Genomic DNA, 21,613 nt, shown 5'->3' with positions numbered 1-21,613 from the left:
CAGCAACCCCTCTATAGCGTCTGGAACTCCTCTGCGGGGGGGACCGTGGCGTGTGCATATGGTGTAGCATCTCCTGTCCTTCTTCACAGAACTGATCAATACTTTAAAAAGAAGCAAAAGTAGTGAAGAAAATGTCATCAACATGATGGTTCCAATGACATACCATGAATTTTAAGAGATGTTGGCCAAACAATACAACTGGTCAAACTAAATGAAAATTCAGAAATTGGGACCCCAATTTACCTCTATAAGAGAGCAGTTTGCTGCAGCAGGAGGATGAGAAATCTTGGGCAATCTCCCCTCTGTGCCCCCCTCTGCAGGAGCTGAAATTGCAGACGTGAGCGGCCAGAGCAAAGATCGGGCATCCCCACCCAGACCTCCCTGCCTCCCCGCAGGTGAACATGCTCCTGGGTCCAGGCAGTAGGCTGGGGGTGGGCTGAGTGATCTGAGGAAGTGATGGTCGCCACAGCAAAGCAGGGCTAATAGCATCAAATCGGGGGAAGCTGAAGTCTGGGGATTTCTTGCTGGAAGAGTGGATATACCCCAGCCTAGACGACTTGCCCTCAGACAGATGGTTCAACAACTTCAGCGAGAAGCTCCGGCCACCAAGCATCCTGGCCAAAGCACCCTGACCTCTGCACTCCCAGACGTGGGATGTGGATCCAGCTGATGCCTGGACACAAAGCATGAGACAGGGACCATGGAGCATTACACACTTTGTGCGGCAACCGGCAACCCTGGACAGAGCTTTCTCCCTTCCAGTTCAAAAGTAGGAAAAGGAAAAAACTATCATGAAACTTTTGCAAAAATTTTACTGCAACAAAAGAACACAGCCCACACCACGCAGAAGAGAGAGTATACTTTGGAATAGGATCTACTCCACAAAACAAAATAGATTTTATAAACTGCTTCACACTCAAGGAAACTAAGAAAATAGAAGGATGGGTGCCCAGGGCGGGAGGAGGGGGTGGGGGTTTGTGTTTAATGGGGAAGAGTTTCAGTTGGGAAGATGAAAAAGTTCTGGAGATCCATGGTGGTGATGGTTACACAACAATGTGAATGTGCTGAATGCCACTGAACTATCCACTTAAAATATATAAAACGGTTAAAATTGTAAATTTTATGTTATATATATGTTATCACAATAAAAAAAATGATTAAAAAAATAGAAGCAGCAACTCTGCCCTGACAGGAGCTTCCAGTGTAGCCTTAAGAAGCCACTAACTTCTGTGGCCTCAGATTGCTCACATGTGACAGGAGAGTGTCAGACGTGAAGCTGGAGGTACACATATGTGAAAGAAGTGGAAGTTGTTTTCCTGTGAAGTCTGACACACAAACCCACAATATCAGGTTGCCATGGCCTTTGTTCTGTGCCAACAATGGGTGACATGGCAGTCTCACAGAGCTCAAACTCCTCCAGAGGGGCCACATTAGAACATCTTTGGTCAAATCAGGCCCCTCAACACAGCCCAAGAGAGCTACTGAGCACGCTGTCACCACCACTGGGACTTGCCCTCGGCCAGGCCCCCTCAACTTCTATGCATGTGTGATTCTGTCTTTTTGCACCCCAGGAATGAAAGCCTCTACTGAGAAACCATACTCAAGGATAGACGATGATGCCCAAGGACGGCACACAGGTCCCTCGTGCTGCCCATCGCACATGTCAGGATTGTAATCGCTAATTCTGTAATCATCTGAGGTCTGGCGGCCCAACGAAACTGTGTGCTCCTCAGGGCTTGGATGGGTCTCTCTTCCCCAACACGTGTGTAGCCACTAGTGCTCTCCACCGAGGACCCCTGGCCCTCGCACTCTGGGCACATCATAGCTGGACGTGCCCATCTGGACCCCTGTATTTGGGAGGGCCCATGACTGGTTCCAGCCAGTGGACCGTGAGTGGAAATAATGCGCCTCTCTTCTGGCCCAAAGCACTGAACTTCGGCGGAAGGCCTTCTGGGCTCCTGTTCTCTCTTCTACCACAGCTGGCACTGCAGAGAGTGGGTCCCGGAGGGGGGAAGACCCAGGGCAGAGCCCCGACTGGACCGGGAGACATGCATCATGTGACGGAGAAATAAGCCTTTGCTCTTCTGGTCACTGAGATGGGGGGCTGTTTGTCTTCTTCACAGAACTTAGCTTGCCCTGACTAGCCCCCCATTCTGCGCCCAGTGCCTGGGAGCTAGCACTCACCCTAAGATTTGCCAGATGAATGAATGGGATTTACATATGAGCGTACTATAATGAAACAAAGTCTGTGATGAGCTCACCCAAACACACCCAATGAGCAAACTGTCACTGTCCTGGATGGCATGTGGCATGTCAGCAACTCCTTGAAGCATTTGTCCTCCTCAGAGTCCAGCTATTCTGTCTCAGCCCCTGTCCCTAGGGTCAACCCCCCACTGGTGAGGACCACCTGACATCCTCACCTTTGTCAAAAGTGTGGGAAGGAAGAGATCATGAACCAAGGGCACTCAGGGAAGTCATCGTTTGGCCCAAAGGAGAAGGAGGTGACAGGAGTGAAATTAGGATGGCATTCTGGGACCCCAAAGGACAGGAGCAGGTCAGGTGGATCATAAGCACACTCATTAAACCGTCTTCCTTGGACTTGAGTCTGTTATTAATTAGTTTTAGCGTCCAAACTGGTGAAGGGGAGGCGGCCAGTTGCCATGAGCAGGTTCCGCAGGGTTAGGACGCAGCCCAACAGTTTCTAGAAATTGCTGCCCGCTCAATTAAAAGAATGTTTATGCCAACATGACTCTTGAGGTAGTCGGCCAAATGTGGCAAACGTCGGATGAAGGTATTTTCTGCCATGCCGCGCCTGGGCACAGCTCGCTAACGTGAAGACCAACAGCCCTGAGATTCTGGGCCCAGGCTGCTCTCTGCAGCCTTCCCTCGTGGAGAGGAATTAATTAAAAATCACAAGCTCAATAAACAGGAGATTATCTCCCTCCATAATTGAATTGTGAACTCTGGTGCCTGCGAGTGCAACTGTCTTAAATTAATGAGCCCCGTCTGGTGGGATCCCAGGCCTTTCCTGGAATGGAAATCATACGTCCCCCTCCTCAGCTGTGGACCTGTGATGACACTAGTCATGCTCTTTGCTGTCGTCACCCATTTATTTTTCTAAGAATTAAAAGTGTGTGCTTCTCAGGACAATACTGTGCGTGAAGAACACGCAAGATTCTGTCTATAGGTGGCTGGCGTGTTCTGGATTATTTTGTAGAACTCAGATTGGAACAAAACAAACATATTTACAGCTTTTATTGATCGGTCCTCAACCTTTGCATATGTGAGAGTGATCCAATCTGGGCCAAATCACATGTGCTCAATTTCAAAATGCTGGTGATTAACACTTATTCAAAATGTGCCCCTTAACACCACCTCAAGTGTCAACAGGGGTAGCAAAATTCTGTCGATGAATCAGATAATAATTTCTAGTGGGGTGAACACAAGAATATTTTTAACCTCATGTATTTTTGGATGAGATGCCCATATGCTTTCTCCCCACTCCATCCCTTAGAAAATTGACATGCAAGTATCTCCCACTGCAGATGGCACAGTTTTCATGTTACTAACAAGACTTGATTTATTCTAAAATTAAGTTCCACATTATTGATACCAATCACCATTACTCAGCTGGCTTATAATTAATGATCTCATGCAGCAAGTTAACGCATTCTTTTATCATTGAGAGCATTTTGCCACCAGTTTCTCTTGGACAGTTCACAAGCGTATGGCATTTCTTTAAGTTGCTGTTCAGGTAATTTACTTACATTTTTTCTTAATGGCTGAGGTGAGCATGTGTTATAAAAGTTGTTTGTTTGGTTTTGTCCAGGCTGAAGTAATTGCAGCCATGCTGAACTGCATTTGAATTTCAAAGCCTTAATCAATGGCTAGTCAGCAACGGAACCCAGTGCAGATAGAGACATGACTGACAGCCTCCATACGCAGCTTTTAGCACTCAGCCTCCCCAGTCTGCCCTGTGATGTGGACACTGGGTGGGAGACGGACGGGCAGAGGAAGGAGTGGAAGAGTTGCGACTGCGTTTGGGGAGGAAAGGAGCCTCACGGTTGGCAGCACAACCCAGCAAGTCTGGGCTCTTCCACTAAGTGACTGAGGCGCTCCTCAGTGAGCGGGGGTGGAAACTGTCCAGTGTGCCCTCCTTCTTGGAGGGTGTTCGGAGCACTTCTTCACTCAACCCTTGTAGCTGTGATGGGGACGTGGTGGCCAGAATCTTGGACTCCAGACTCCTGGTGTTAGAGTCCTGCCTTCTCGTCCTCATGGGCTGACTCCCTTGCATTCTCTACATTCTGGGCCTCCTTCCCTTAAGGATGTTTCTTAACTCACAGTGGAAAGTAATTTTTCCATCTCATCCACCAACCAATGCACGTTTCAGGTAACACCATGTCTGATAGCATCTGAACTAGTATCCAAGGTGAGGTTGTACATATATTTATATATATATCCACACATATGTGCCCATATCATATGTACATATAGCCATATTGTCACCTGTGTATGTATCTATAAAAATGTGTGAGTACGTATATAGAGAACTTAACTCTTCATAGTGTGAGGGCTCTGGGGTCAGCCCGCCTGGTTTCACATCTTGGCTCATCCACTTACCAATGTGTGGTGCCCTCGGCTAAGATCTTTGCCTTCTCCAGATGAAAGTTTTGTCATACATTAAGAGGAAGGAATAAAAATACCTTCCTCCTAAGTTTTTGTGAGGACTCATGACAATACGTTTAAAGGGCTCATGGTGTGTTATAAGTGGTAAATAAACATCAGCTATCAAACATGCCTGCCTCCTGATCGGTGTAGAGATGCTGTGATCCCCACCAGTCCCACCTCAGAAATGAAGGTCCTGCCGTCCACATGCAGGAAGTGCTGGTGGCAGATGGCCCTCAGCTGTCAGCCCTTCTTGGGAACTGCCTTGGCTGGAGAGGGCTGCCTTGCCCAAGGTCACCCCCTCCTAGTGCAGCCTGCACCTGAAGGCAGTCCCACACGGGGTAGAAAGGGTTGGCCCTCTTGCCTCAACTCAGGGAACTCTTAAAGGCCATCCCAGTTCAGAGCACCCTGTGGGGCCAGCTGGGGTTGTTGCTGAGAATGCCCACAGCCCAGTTTCTCCCAGGCCCACTGCTGCTTCCTTCCTTCCCATCCTCAGCTATAGACTCCAGAACTTTCCCAGAACAAACGTCCTGCATGTGGCCCCTCCCTCAGGGTCCGCTTCCCAGGGAACCCAGCCTGGAACAACCAATCTGTATTCTGATGCTAAGAACACCGGCTCGGTGGGTATGTCCACCAGCATCACTCCACACACATAAACCCTGAATCCACAGCACTTCCTCTCTTCCAAAGACGAGCCCCCTAAATCCACCTGCACCATACCTGACAGAACCTGAGACCTTCACCGTGGGCTTCTCAGCAGGGTGGGACACATTCCCGCTCAGGTTTTGTGGCGAATCTTCGCCCCTGGGTGCTCCCTTTAATCCCTCTGCAGAAGAGATGCAGTCTCTGTTTAGGGCCATTCTCGCCAGGCCCCTCATCTCCCCTAAATGACACCAATACCCCACCCACTCTGGGATGATGCAGACTTCAGTTGTCATGCAGGTAATTTTAGGGAGATGTGGATGAACAAGTAACAAGACAAGAAAAGTCAACGAATGCGTCAGACCCATGACTTCATGCCTGGTATCACTCACTTAACAGCTAAAATAGTAATTTTTAAAAATAGTAATTTAAGTTTTTAAATGGGAATTAACTTGAAGAAAATACTAATTATATACCAGTGGCACTTGGTGGCAAAGACACCAGGAAGGCGGGACAGGAATGAAGATGTTTGGGGAAACGGCTGACTCGGCTCTGCGTTTGGAGCAACACTAAATAGCTTCATGGTAGGCTCTGTTCAGGCAGCGAAAACTTGCCCAACCCACTGCCTGAAAATCAGCGCTACTGGTCTTTGTCGACACTTCACCCAGAGAAATAACCACTAGGAAGGCTGTTGAAGGATGCGTTCATCTAGTGCTCTGCTCGGGGGCAGCCAGGCCAAAAGCACGTCTAGAATTATTTTGGGACCCCCCGTGTATGACTTTTGTTGTATTGGATTTAGGTTTATCAACAGCCCATCTTACAGGCACCATAGGAAACGGCTCTTGAAAGCTGTCCTCGTAGCTACTGTCAGGATGACATTCTGCTCTCCAGGCAGCCATCGTTCTGTAAGGCCCCACAGAAGAACCTTCTCTTCATTCTCAGTACTCGGGATGACCTCCCACTGAGCATTCCAGATATATGCATATTCATTATTCGCTTCTAGATGGTGTGTGCCTAGACTCCATATTTGGTTTGAGTCCCTCAGAGCATAGCTCAGCATTTTGTATAAGTAGGTATGCAATAAAAATTGCCTGAATAAATGATAAAAACGTATTTTTAAAAACTTAATGAAGTTTAGGAACTTAAGAATTAAGAACTTATTTAATTAAGAATTGGATGACACCGGTGTGGAACACAACAATTAGGATCAGGTTAACATCGTCCTGTGATGTATTGAGGCCCCGGAATAGGGTGAGGCAGGAGGGTCAATAGCTTCAGGTGGCTTTTCACGAGGAGACCAGCCGAAGACCGTGCGGGTGATACCCACGGGGAACTGAGTCCCTGCACGACTGAGGTCCTCTCGGGTCATGCCAATGACTTGTAGAAAAGCACCGTCCAAACTTTGAATCTCTGTTTGTCACCAAACGATAACGCCAATCAAGGTCCCAGTCCTCACCCTAATAAGTTGTGTGACGTCGCACAAGACCTGATCTCTCAGATCCTGCATTAGTCCATGGGGGCTGCTCTAACAAAGCACCACAGGCTGCGGGCCCATAAACAACAGACCTTTATCTGCCACAGTTCTGGAGGCTGGAAGTCCGAGACCGGGTGCCAGGGTGGGCGGGCTCTCCGCGAAGTCCTTCTTGCTGGTTGGCAGACAGTCACCTTCTCACTGTGTCCTCACACGGCAGAGAGAGGAAGCAAGCTCTCTCACACCTTATAAGGGCACAAATCCCATCATGAGGGCTCCACCCTCGCAACCCATCCACCTTCCGAAGGTCCCACCTCCTAATACCGTCACCTTGGGGATTAGGGTCTCACCAGATGAATTTTGGAGGACACCATATCCAATCTATAGCAGACTCATTCTGCCCTTGTAGGGTGCTCACTGAGAAAGGCAGCTGTCCCTGGAGAGGGCCTGGTTGTAGGAATTATAAGCACACAGTGACAGACGAGGGACGTCTGGTTGAGGGGTAGAAATTCAATCCAAACTTTGACTAAAAAATAAAAATCAAGTTTCCGTGACAAGAATTTCTTGTTCTTCTGCAGCAGAGGCGACGACCCAGATGGGGAGACACCTGCTCCTGCACAACCAGCAGCCCCCAGCTGGGGTTCCCAGGTTCTGCAGATGAAATGCAGGACGCCTGGTTAAATTTGAATTTCAGATAAATAAATGACTACGTCCCCAGAGGACACACACGTACTAAAAATTATTTCTTGTCTATCTGAAATCCAAATCTAACAGGGAATCCTGGACGTTAACGGGCGGCCCTACATCCAACGTCTGATCAGACACAGTAAATAGCACTTTCCAGATCCCACTGCCGCCCGTGTCTGTCATGCAAGCCTCTTGCTAAGGCCACTTCTCCCTCCAATGACAGGGCCAAGAAATAAGCCTGCACACGGCTTATTCCAAAAAGGAAAAAAAAAAAAAAGCAAAAACAAATGGGGGCTTCAGGCTATGCTCACGTTAAAACCTACAACTGTGCCATCAGCAAATTAAAATCAATTGAAATCAATTTAGCCGGGATGAAGTCTCGCTCCCGGGCTGAGGCTCCTCTGCTGTGCGAACAGCTCCCAGCCACGAAACAGGTGCTTGTAAATTAATTAGCCTACTGAAACACACCTTAAAATGAATTTCCCAGAACTCCCTGGCAGGGAGCCATCCTGGTCCCACGAGCTGATCAGCGTCTGTAAATATTGAGATTTGATAAAGTGAGCGGTGCTCCGGCAGCAGATGGCTGGGGATGGTCTGTTGACACCGCTGCGATGACTCGCGCATGAAGATTTTCCTCCCCGGGCCTCCTCTGGGAGCCGCGGGAGGACCCAGGCCCCTCTGTAGCTATTTGCCTCCTAATTGAAAATCCTTATTCCCAGATGGAGCCAAATGTGCTGCTCCAGGCATCGCTCGTGCTGCCTGACTGTTGATACACGGGTAATTGCTTTCAGTAATGCAGGTTAAATGTGGCATTTAGTGCTTAATAAAAATTATCAAGGCCAAAGCCGTTTATCATTCTTACACTTTGGGCTGTCACTGCTAAGGGGATTCTCAAAATTCATTTGAATTCTTGAGAAGGAGACAGACAACTCCACTGCAAAGCCAATTCGAATGGTTGGAGATTTCTTTCTTCTCTTTTCTTTCTTTTTTTTTTTTTGGTACTTTTAAAAGATTTGTTTGTTAACAAAAAACATCTGAATTAACCTACGAGCGCTATGCCTGTCCTCCTTTATATCGAGCACGTGGTGAATAATATATCATCTGTTGTGCACACAGAGCAGTTAAAGCAGATGTGCTGTCTGCACCTTCCGTGTGGGGCGTGGAGCTGAAAGCTGCTCCCTCGAAACAGCATACAGAAGGAGACCTGAAGGGAGCAAAACTGTTGGCCTCACCTGATATCAACCACAGACGGTTTCAGATAGAGAGGGAGGCATGGTTATTTACATCAAGAGCTTGGCCTTCCTCCCCGTCCCCATTTTTCACCAACCATGGAAACGATTTGAGAGCCAGCCTTTGGGACAAGCCACTTTTCTGAAATAAGGGGCCCCAGAAAGAGGCTCCCCTGAGCTCACATTTTCCCAGCAGAGCTGCTTCTGGAACATGCCGGAGATGCTGGCAGGCAGCAAAAACACAGAGCTTTGGACTTCTCACTGGCAGAAATCCCGGAAGAAACAGCCATGCTGAGACTCCTGTCTGTCTGGTCATCATGAGTTTGAGGCTTCCGCCAACTCCTTCGCCCAAATATTCCGTAACCTTTAAGTCAAGTGCTGTCTTCTGAATGTCTGTGTGCCCCCAAATGCACATGCTGAAACCTAGCCCCCAGTGGGACAGTATTGGGAGGTGGGGCCTCTGGGAGGTGGACATGTCCTGAGGGTGGAGCCCTCACAATGGGATTACTGCCTTAGAAAGAGATCCCTCGCCCTTCTGCAACCCCAAAGAAGTCCTCACCAGAAGCCAACCACGGTGACACCCCGATCTCGGACTTTCAGCCTCCAGAGCCGTGAAAAGGAAATTTCTGTTTTTACAAGCCACCCAGTCTGTGGTGTTCTGTTAGAGCAGCCCAAACGGACTAAGACATCAAGTAAAACTAATTTTGTCCTAATACATTTCTCATATCCCCTGAGGTCCCTGGAGAGGATGTGGCAGAAGGCGAGGTTTGGGACCCACCAAATCAGGTTTGAAAATCACATCTAAGCGATACAGGGAGCTCAGCAACACGCAGCTAACGTTTGTTTGTGTCGTTTTTCAAGCAACATTTTCCACTTAGGTTAAAAAGAAAAAAGACAGTTTCATTGTAGAAAACTTGGAAGTTCTAAAAAGCACAAAGAGAAAAATAGAATTATTCAAAATTCCATCATCTGCATATAATTTTGCTTTTTCTCTAGGTAGGCGGGTGATGATTTGGGATCCAGCATTGATCACTTAGTCTTGCACCTTTTTGTTGCTATTTGTTGTACTTTGTTTTTTATGTTGACATTTGTTATACACCTTTTTTCATGCTTTTGAAATTTTATACAATAATTTCCAATGGATGAACAATAAAGCACTTTATGGATTTGTCATCATTTACATGTTTTAAAGTAAACATTTAGGCTGTTCTTAATTTTTAATAATTATAAGTAATACTGTTAATACATTACTATATAAATCCTGTGCATATTCTTTTTTTTCTTTTTTGAAGAATGGCCCTGAGCTAACATCTGTTGCCAATCTTCCTCTTTTTTTCTCTCCCCAAAGCCCCGGTACATAGTTGTATATCCTAGTTGTGAGTCATTCTAGTTCCTCCATGTGGGACGCTGCAGCAGCACGGCCTGATGAGCAGTACCAGGACCCAAACCGGCAAACCCTGGGCACCAAAGTGGAGCGTGCAAACTTAACCACTCGGCCACGGGGCCGGCCCCACTGTGCACATTCATGATTCTATTCTTATAATGATTTCCAAGACAAGAAATTGCTAGGTTGAAAGGTAAAACATATTTACACTTTATAAAACTCTTAAGGTCAAATTCCACCCTAAAATATTTGTAGTAGCCTTTACTTGTATCATTAACGCAGGATTATGTCCATTTCCTCTACCTTCCCAGCACTGGGAATGCTCATATTTTTTCTCTGCCAGTTTAATAGACAAAAGTGGCATCTCATTTTGGCTAGTGTTTCATTAACTGCTGGAGATGTTGAACATTATAAGGGCGTTACTAGCCATTTGTTTTTCTGCTTTTCTGCATTGCCTTTGAGTTTTCTACCAAGTTATTCATCTTCACTTTATGGCCTTATAATCTCTCTATGTAGTGGGTCAGATATGTCATGGCTGATATTTTTGTTGCAAATATTTTCAGCTGGCTTATCATTTTATGTTAATTTGTACATATTTTGAGGGGACACAAAAATATTTCTTTTTTGTTGTTGTCAAATCTCTCAGACTTATTTTGTTGGCTCCCTTTAGTATTAAAAAAAGTCTCCAAACCCCCGAGATTATATAAATATCTGTGTTTTCCTTTTTTTTTACTGTTTGATTTAATTTTTTTATACTTAATCTTTAATCCATTATTGTTTATATGTGGTATATGGAGCTAGGTAATTAACTTTTCCCATCCAAACAGGTAACCACTTATTCCAGCATTCCATGTAGAGTCTTCTTCCTCACTGATGGAAATCTTACATTTGTCACGTGCTAACTACACATTTGAGTCCATTTTGGGTGGTTTTTTGGTCTATTGATATGCCCATCTGCTCTTAAAGCGTAAAACACCATCTTAATTACTATAGCTTTATAATTTGTTCGAATATCTGATGTTGTAGATATTTAATGGGTTTTTATAAGTTTCTTGGGGTTGTTTTTATTACCAGCTTATTATGTATAAAATTTAGAATCCTTTCCTAATGTTCCAGGAAAAGTCCCATTGCATTTTGATGGGAATCGTGAAAGCATGCGTGTGCTGTGTTAAGTTTTTCTAACTGTGGACAGGGTACGTCTCTCCAATCATTCAAGTCTTTGTTTTCTTTTGCCTCACAGTAAAGTTCTATCATTTTCTTCAGTTAGGTCCTAAACAGCCTTTGTCAAGTTAATTCTCAGGTAAACTTTTGCAGCTGTTGCTATACGAGTGGCACACTTTCCCAATTTTATTTTCTGACTCTCGTTGGTATATAAGAAAGTATCCGTCTTTGAAAATTTAGTTTGTGACTAGCCATCCACCTTACTCTGTTGTTATTCTAATAGCTTTTCAGTTGATTCTCTTGAGTTTTCGAGATAGGTAATCAATCTGAAAATAACAATATAATCTTCTCTATTCTAAAAATGCTTGCTTCTTTCCTTTTTCTGTCCTGTTTCTTGGGTGGGAAGCTCCAGAACAAAGTTAAACAAGTGTGGTGCTAGTGGACTGCCACTCGCGTTCCACACATAAAGGGGGCACCCCTCTTATTTCAGCAATAATGTGATGCTGGCTGGGTTTTGAAATGAGAATTCTTTCACGTTAGTGAATGATTCTTCCATTCCAAGTGCACGAAGAGCCGTCTTGTGTCTCTCTAAAATGATGCACAGATGCTGAATAGTGACACACTTTGTCAGGCACCAGGGTAGGCGTTTGCGTTTACTCTTAATAACAAGCCCATAAGGTCATCCTATTACTAGCCCAGTTAAGCTCAGAAAAATGGAGTAACTGGCCTGAGGTCACCAAGCCTGTAAAATGTGGAGGCAGGATTTTAGCCCAGGTCTGTATGTCTCCAAAATACTTTGCATGTTCTCTCCATGCTTCTCGCCTGAGGTTTTTTATAGTAAATCCCAATACTCTATTTCTGACTCTAACCATTCATTTGTTGATTCACTCACTCACCAAGTATTTCTTTTTCTTCATTTGGCTAAGTCTTATTTATTGTAAAAAAAAAAAAAAAAAAGCTCTCGGTTCATAATCTCCCAGAAGCCTTCTCTGTCCCAAATCTAAGCATCTCTGTACTCCTAACACAGCTTGTGCGTGCTCCTAAAACCCACCCATCTTTCTGTGTGATGGTTCACCTCCAAAGATGGCCCGAAGCCACAGCCTCTGGTGTGTCCCTCCCCACACTGAGTCTGGACGCACCTGAGTCCCGTGAACAATAGAACGTGCTGAGATAGCACTTTGGCAGCCTCAGGGCTGGCTGCTAAGAAGACCCGCACTTTCTTCGTCCTCTTCCTGGAACACAGTTTGGGGAAGTTCTGAACCCCCGTATAAACAATTGGACCTCCTACTGGAAAACGCAGAGAGGCCATGGGGGGCCACATGGAGAGGTGAAGCCCCCTTCTCCCAGCTTCCACATTCAGCCTGCAGACGACCCCAGCCCCATGCATCTGCTGATTTAACCACGTGTGGCTTCAAGTGAGACCAGCAGAAGGACTACCCAGCTGAGCCCAGCCAACTTGTAGAACCATGAGAGATGGATTGTTTGGGTTGGCTACAAAGCAAGGAATAGCCAAAACACTTTGTAACTCATAGATTTCTTCTCCTGTCCCCCCAAAGAAGACACTCCTTGGGGACCTTAGACAATTTTGTATTCCTGCAGCTGCATCTTGATTCACAGGCATATAGGACGCGGGCTGACAAAAAGCTAAGCTTAGTCAACCTAGAGCTATTTATTCAGGAGAAATGCTAAAATACAAGTTCATTTCAGAATCTGTCAAATTAAAACCAGGCTCACAGTTGACAAGAAACTTCAGATTTATCAAAGATTCATTAAGCCATTGATAATGGCTGCTTCCATTTAATTACGCAACTTATTCCTACAATCTGCTTAGATTATAAAATTTATCCAATATATGAACTCCATAATCAACTTGGCTCACAGATTATTGTAAAAACCAAGTGAACGCAAGAATGCAAATGTCGGGAAATCCTCCATCACCTACAAATGCCAGGAGCAACTAGGAGGTTGTCCCTTCCCCAGTTCACCAATATACAAAACATCTTTACACTCCCAGAGATGCTCAGGAAACATTAAGATCTATCCAAGAGGCTTAGGCTCAGAGAACTCACAGCATAGTTGGGGAGAGAGAATGTGTAGAGCAATAACTGTAATCCAAGGCGGGAAGTGATGGACCCAGAGAGGGCAGATGGAGAATTCAAAGGGGCAGGGAGCTGGAGAGGACAGAGGTGAGAAAGGGGGGAGCATTTGAACTGATAAGCATTAACTGATAAGTAGTACTTGGACATTAGCAGGTGGGCAGAGGGGCATTCCATATAGGGAAACGGCCCAAGCACAGACACAAAATGAGCACGCAGCATGTGGACAGGTGACCGTACCTGCCGGGCAGTACCCAGGCCTTGGAGGTTTTCTCTTCCTCCTGCTAACAGTTCTTTGGGTCCCACTCCCTAGGGAGCACCCACACCCTAGAGCCAAATACTCTATGACTTTTCAGACTCCCACATCTGGTTGCCCACCTGGTGGCCCAATGGCTCGAGAGTTGGCATTTCTTCAAGTCCACAGGAAGAGCTACTGGATTTCAGGATTTAAGGGAGCAAAAAATGCAATGTTTATCAGGAAAGTGACATGAAGTGGGACGTTTGCAGGGAAGAGGGAAGTCAATGGGAGCAGATGACATTTTAGGTACTATCTTTCTGGAAACTAAAAGGATGTCCTAGGTATATATCTGCTTTCAGGTCCCAGCCTCGAATAAGAGAGGATCATGGAGTTCTAGAATTTCAGAGCTGGGGAGAAAAAACAAGCAAGAGAGAGACTCATGAACTATGAGCTAATTAAGTTGACATTCAGCCAGTAAGCAGTGGCTACAGCTGTGCCAGCCTTTAAAATATCGAAATACTCCCATGCTGCTTGGTAAATAGCTCCAGCCTCAGTCTCCTGGGTGCCCCCTGCTGCCCTGACCATCCCGAAAGACCCCCAAATTTTGATCCCTGGCCAGCAGGACCTCCTGGACATGCCCTCGTATTATGGCCACGGCTCTTTCTGTCTGGTTGTATCCATGGCTGGTACCTTGATCTTGGATTTCCAGCCTGCAAGACTTGGAGAAATAAATTTCTGTTGGTGATAAGCCACCCAAGTTGTGGTATTCTGTGGTGGCAGTCCAAGCTGACTAAGACACCCGGGAAAAATCCCATGCCGAGTGGTCCAAGGAAGCGCCCCTATAACACAAGCCAAGCTTTTACAGAGCCAGGAGGATGTGCAGTGCCCCAGCACCCTGGGAATGTGCCCAGCCCACCGGGAAGAGAGGGGTGTTTCAGCAGACACTGGGTTGGAAGAAGACAGAGGAAAATTCCAGAAACAATGGTAGGAAGTCAAGGTCCCTAGTCGCCTATGTTAAAGGTTAAGATGTATCAAATATCAGTGAGGACAGGCCGGTGCTCTGGGCCTTTAGGCACCCACGGGGTGGGAAGAGGCACGCCACAGCAATTTGCACAGCACAGTGGAGCACTTTCTGATTGACCTCAAGGATTCACTCCGCCTCATGACATGCTCTCTTTCAAATCACACACATCCCCCATGATCGATGCACACATCCCTCATGATCCATGCACACATCCCCCGTGATTCATGCACACATCCCCCATGATCCATGCCCCAGAAGAGTAAGAAACCACTGAGGCACAGAGACAGGTGGAAGAAGACTTCCCCACCAGCCCAGCCCAAGCCCGCACGTAGCACAACTCCAGAACATCCTGGAACACACACAGGCGCCTTCTCTCTACATGGGGGTCCCTGGGCCTTTGGGGGTGAACCCTCCACAGAGTCCAAAGGTCTATGACACGTCCACATTTTCAGTGTCGCCGAGGCTCATCTTCAGACTACGGGCTGGGCGGGAGTTTGCTGGTGGAGTCCCCCAGGGGGACCAGCCCAGCCCTGCCCGTCACAGCCGCGTGTAAGTTTCCCCCCAGCCTCGTGGGGGCAGTGACTTGATCAGGGGTCTGTCAAGATGACCGATAGCTTTGCATTTAAACTTTACATATGCTGTTGGGGGATTGTAATGCTCTCATGCCATGTTCTTCTCATTTCTGGTGGACACTAAGTTTTCTGAGAATCTAACAAACACTGGATCCTTGCTCCAGAAAATAAAAAGTCTTTAAGGACAAACACTCAATATTTTGCACACAGCTTTTAGGGGGTTTGAAGATCCCCTGAAAACCATGCTTCCTAACAGCCCCCGCAGTTGTGGCATTTAAAAATTAGGAATGACAAGGTCTCCAAGATCAAGCAGCATGAGCAGTAAGGCCTCCCACACGCTGTGCAGAGGAGTTCTAAGTCACTTTAAGAGTGGGGACTCAGTCTGCCCAACCAGACAGGCCTCCAGCCAGGGTGTAGATCACAGCTTCTTCCTGACCTGCGTTTGTGCCTAACACAGGGTCCTATTCAGAATGGGGCGGAGTGATGGATTTACGGAAGCAGGTGTCACAGATAGAAACAACTGTGGTGGCAAAACAGGAAAACTCTCATTGAACAGCACCAAACACAGCCCTGGGTTTGCCATGACATCTAAAGATTTTCTTTTCGACTTCTTGTCTCAAATTTGATGTCTGAATTTCCCCTAAATTATAAAGAAATGCAATAAGAGATGGTTTGCAGGATACTCTCTTTTCAACAATCTCTCCCCTCGCCACCCGTTTTGCAAGAATACTGTATATCCGCAACCCCTCTGGGGAAAATAACTTTGAAAAATTGTGTAGTGGATGCTAACTGACTTAATGGATAATAAAATGGCTTGTGCTTCTGAGACTGCTATTTAAAGACCAACTTGACATTTTATGCAAAATGAACATGAGTTTTTATATAATCATGGGACCTTTCCCAGCTTTTCTGCCAAATTTGCTATTTATGGAGGATGTACTTCTTCAAAGCAAGTTAGATGCCACTTCTGAGACTCATTAAGAAGGCTCTGGAGGACAGCTGATCTCTTTAACCACCCCAAACTGTGGGCAGAAAGAAGAGAAAGAGTAGCTTCCAGCTCCAAAAAGTAACCAAAAATTTAAGATGAAATTGCAAAAGATAGTCCCCACATTTTGCACATATTCCAAACTGAGGACAGAACTTGAATGTGGGCAATGCTTGGAAATGCATTTGCACCCCCTGGAAAACTCTTGGGTGCCAACCGGAACCACTCCCCAGATACCTCTCCTCGAAGGAAGTTACCGTCAGTCCCCCAGCTCCATCTCTAACACATCTCACCCATCTGCCCCCTTCTCTCAGTTTCCCCCGAGTCCTCCAAGCCATTTTTCAGCAGGCTGCTGGGGTGGCTTCCTAACTCCCTCTCCATCTCTGTCCTGCCTCTTTCATTCTGTTCCCCAACTTTCTGCTATAATCAGTTTTCTAAACAACAGATCGAGTCCCATCACTCCCCAGATGAAAATCCTTCACTGGTTTCCCAGCGTCTGCTATTTAAAATCTGACCTTCGCGGGACACCTAAGGGTCTTCATCGTGTGTCCTTAGTCTATGCTTTCAGTCCACTTTTGGCAGCTCAGATGTGATGGTAGACATTGCCTGTCTTGCTGACAGAACTACGAGTTTTTGAGGTGCTTTCCAATCCCTTGCAGCCCAGGGTGACCATGGGACGTGCTCTGGCCAGTGAGAAATAAGCAGAAGTCTGCACGAGGTTTCTGAGGAAACTGCTGGTTTTCTCATACAACAGGACTCATGCGGCTGGGCCGGCCCCCTTCACTCGCTCTTCTGGCTTGACCGCAAATATGACATCCAAACATGAGGGTCTTCTCACAGCCATGCGGTACGAGGCACGTGGATGAAGGTAAACAGGCTGGAGCCAGAGAAGAGAGTGTAGAAGAAGTCAGGTCCCTTCCTGGACCTTCAAACAGCGAAACCAGTGCCAAGAGCTGCCTGCTTTCAGACTTCTTATCATGTCAGTAAATTCAACACTATTTAGCTTTTCTATTACTTGCAACCAAATGCCATCCCAGCTAACACCCAGACACACTTCCAGCTCTGGCCTGTGGGTCTCCTCACACCCACGACGTTCTCCCGTGCATCTCCCCTCAACCCCGCTCTTCTCTATGCCCAAAACATCTTCCCTCATCCTCCCAGGGGTCCTCTTTCCTGTTATTATCAATACTCGTGTTCTATCTCTCTCCCCAGTAGATGAGTTTTTGAGGACAGGAGTTCTTTACCTTTAGCACATGTATGTTAGAATATTAGCATTCAATAATGTCTAATGAATTGGACAAAATAACAGAACTATCGGTGGATACAACTACAGAAAATTTCCTCAGTGGTAGAAAGGTGAGAAAAGAAAACCATCGTGTGCCTCAGATATGACAAAATGCACCTACTTGGTGCCACGACTCTTGGACAGCGTGGGAAGGTAGAAAGAAGGCTGACGCTCTGCCTGACATTTTCCTGCTCCCTCTCCCATCTCGAGGTCAGCCATCTCTAAATTGCCCCCATTATAGCCAGGCTGTGGCTGTCACTCATCCTCTCACTCACTGGGCCAACATTTGCTTAGTACCTACTGTGTGCCAAGCAGGGTACCAAGTGCTGGAGATCCAGTGATGCACAAAACAGCTACAGGCTCTGTCCCTACTGAGCTTGCTGCCAAGCAGGACAGATGGTTATCTGAGCAATGCCATATGGTAGATGAGGGCTATGACAGGGGGCGTGCAGGAGGCAATGGGAAATTACAGTTGGTGTGGGGACCATGCCCAGATGTGGGGACAAGAGTGTCAGGGAAGGTTCCGAGGGTAAGTGATAGCTGAGCTCAAACCTGAAGCATTAGTAGAGACTGGCCAAAGGGAGAAGGAGTCAAAGGGAGGTCCAGACAGAGGGAACGGTGGTGTGCCAAGGCCTGGAGCAAAGAGAGATGTCAGTCCACTCCCATAAGTAAAAGAATCTGAGTATGACGAGAATACGCATCCAGTGGGACGAGCAGAAGAGAGCAAAGTGACCAGATGGAACTGTCTGTGAGCACTGTGTCCCTTGCAGGTAGAATGCCCCGTGTGCAGTGCCACACTTGACGCAGGCTCGTGAGCAGGGACCTTAGACGGTGCCCACCCCAGCCAGGTGCTGCCCTACGCCCTCCAGGTACATCGACTCGCGTCATCCTTACACCGGCCTCTGAGATCAGTACCATTACACGTGAGAAAACTCAGTTTAGAGCAGCTAAATAAATTACCCCAATCACAGATTACGTCAGGGTCTCTCAACCCCAGCACTACTAACATTTTCAACCAGATAATTCTGTATTGTTGGGGCCAGCCTGCATGTTGTGGGATGTCCTGCATCCCTGGACTCTATCAACTAGACGCCAGTGGCATCCCCATGTCGTGACAACCAAAATGTCTCCAGACACTGCAGACATCTCAGAGGGCTCAAAATCGCCCAGTCAAGAACCACGAGATTTATCAACTGGCAGAGCCTGATTCAACATCGGCAAAAGCAGTCTGTCTCAGGGCCCATTCCTTTAGGTGCTCAAAAGACACAGTTTTAGTGAAATAAGGGAACGAAGGTGGAGGTAAGAGAGAGGGAATGCAGAAGGAGAAAACAAGGACAGATCAGGTCACACAGCGATGGGCAAACCATGCCAAGCAGTTTCTAGTTTTCCTCAGGGACAATGAAGAACCGCTGGAAAGGTTTTAAGAAACAGAAGAACATGATGAGATGGTTTGAAAGCTCATCGGGCCGCCAAGCAGAGCACGGACTGGGTGAGAGGACCAGGCACGGGAGACTAAGTGCAGACCGAGGTCATGGGCATCCCTGAGAGAGTCACCACGTCCCTCACGTTGCCCAGGACTATTCTAACAGCCCCTGCACCTAGACTTCCCCTTTCTCCTTAATTTTCCACGGCAACTGGGGCTTTTTTAAAAAAGCAAATGGGGTTACATTTATCATCCTGTTTAAAACTCTACAGTAGTGTATTAGTTCCCTGGGGCTGTCATAACAAATTGCCCCACACTTGTTGGCTTAAAACAACAGAAAGTTGTTCTCTTACCATTCTGGAAGCCAGAAACCCAAAATCAAGATGTCAGCAGGGTCCTGCTCACTCTGAAGGCTCTAGGGGTATCCTTCCTACCTCTTCCTAGCTTCCTAGCTTCTGGTGTCGTCCACAATCCTTGATGTTCCTTGGTTTGTTGACACATCACTCCATTCTCTGCCCCCATTGTCACGTGGCCTTCTCTCCTGTGTCTGTATCCAAATTTTCCTCGTCTTATGATGACGGTAGTCATATGGTATTAGGACCACTCCATTACAGTATGACCCCACCCTAATTTGATTACATCTGCAAATTTTTGTGAAACTTTTGTTTTAGTTGTGTATGTTAATCTATACATGTGTATACCAAATGCCAATTTAAAATTCAATTCTTTCTCAGGTTTTGGTCACAACGCTATTGTAAAACAACTGCTCTAGTGGGATAGGAATTAAGGCATTTGTAGCCCATGATGAGGAACTCACGTACTAGATGATAAAACCCGAGAAAGAATTTAATTCTCAGTCATACTTGTACCCCAGTGTCTAATCCTTGGCTGACATGCAATGTTCAATTTATGTTGAGTTAGGGGGGAAATCACCAATTATCTACCGAGCACACGCCCAGCACTGTGGGGAATACTAAGATAGGATCTTAGTTCCCAACTCTACCGTATGGTTGAGTAAATTTTAGTCACTTCCATCAAAACAATAAAAAAGCAAATAAGAGCTGACTACATTGACATCAAAAATTCCAATGGCAGGGAGATGAGTGGCGACTTAAGCAGTCAAAGGAATTTCACTTCACGGAGAAGGTTGGGTTGGAGGAGCCTTGACGATGAGTCAGATTTCAGTGTGTCCTTCCCCACGGGCCCGTTTCTTAGCTGCGCCGTGAGCTCCCTGAGCACAGGGCTACTGTCCTTGAATATGCTGGATCTTCTCTTCTCATCTTTGTACACGTGGTGGGTGGTCAACAAAAACATGATGAATGAATTCATGTACAAAAGAGATTAAGTTCATAAAGAGGATCTGGGCTTGAAGAAGCCAATAGAAAGGGACAGAGGGAAACAACTGGGATGCCAAACTAGGCAGAGAGCAGAGTGGGTGAGGAGGAGCTAAGCGGAGGCAGAGAACAGGCCGGGGAAGTGCAGGGGAGACAAAGGCGAGCGAGCAGAAGCTCCGTGAGTGCGGGACCCACCCCCGCATGCCCGTGGCGCCAGCCTCCAGATCCGGAACATGGGAAGCAGGTCAAATGAACCACAGTGAACGCATCCCCCCACTCACTCCTACCACCTGATTTAGGCTTTAAAAAAGTCAACACTTTAAAGGCGTTTTGCATTTCTAAATATTTCCATCTGCAAACTACATATACACACTCCGCATCTTCTAGTAGAGAAAATCTCAGGAGGAAGATTCCTAAGTAGGAAGTGGAGCTGGTAACTTATTTCTCCTCATGGTCAAACTAGGTGTTATTGTAAATACTATCCTAAAAGTATATAGAGGAGTCTTTGCCAGTGTAGACGTTAATGACTATTACACGAGAAAGGGGGTTCTGTGGTCCATGAAATCACCAGGCTCCACAGAGTCAGCCACACCTTTACTATTACATTTCCTAGAACCTCAATGAGCTAAAGATCCTGTGACTCAGCAAGAGGAATAAAGACCATGGCCATTGAATAATTTTATTTGTCCTTGAAATTCTTTTTATATAACACTAATTAACTATAGAAAAATGTTCCTCAGAACAGTTTCGAAAATGCTGATATCAAGAAACCATAGAAATAAGTTTTGAAATTGAATACGGTCCACCAGGAATGAGAATGACCAGGAGCAAGTATACTCATTTGTCAAGATTTTCTCAAAGTGCAAAAACAAGCAAACAAAACCCAACCAGAGAAACACCCCTCACTCCCCAATCTTCCAGATTTCCTAACGTTTTTGAACAAACAGTTGAATTTCAGACAGGGCAATTAGAGAGCCAGAGCAAAGTTGGCAATGATATCTGAGATTCTTCTCTTTTAAGAGAAAGAAAAAAAAGAAGGAAGCTTGGCTTCAAGCACTCCGACAGGAGTGACCCCATAATAAACTACCGAGGGAAGTTGAATACAAAGTAAATGGTGGCTATTGGGCCAGATTCAGTAGGATCATTTCCTAGAAAGAAGATGTGGCATTTTTCTTCTTGACACAACACTCCCCCGTGGCTAAAACTGTTCCCTGCAGGCCCCGTTACTGAGATTCCCATTACAGAACACTTTCAAACAGGAATGGCCAGATAGACCCTATCACAGACTCCCTTGGAAAAAATGTGGAACAGGAATCCATTGGGAGAGTGTGGGGAACACTGGACAAGACCCCCGGGGACCCTCTTTAAAGGCTAGCTCTGTCTCAAATTAGCTGTGTATGTCTTAGCAAAGTCATTT

General features: G+C 46.4%; 1 long non-coding RNA gene across 2 annotated transcripts in view; it reads right to left on the bottom strand.

Moving 5' to 3' along the window:
- The window catches only part of LOC103540841 (uncharacterized), a 636,750-nt gene that overhangs the window by 475,319 nt on the left and 139,818 nt on the right, over window positions 1-21,613 (bottom strand). The gene's annotated exons all lie outside the window — the stretch shown is intronic.

The sequence above is a fragment of the Equus przewalskii genome, chromosome 16 (genome assembly GCF_037783145.1).
Source record: "Equus przewalskii isolate Varuska chromosome 16, EquPr2, whole genome shotgun sequence".
In the NCBI taxonomy this organism is placed as follows: Eukaryota; Metazoa; Chordata; class Mammalia; order Perissodactyla; family Equidae; genus Equus; species Equus przewalskii.
This window is presented reverse-complemented; position numbering and strand designations above follow the sequence as displayed.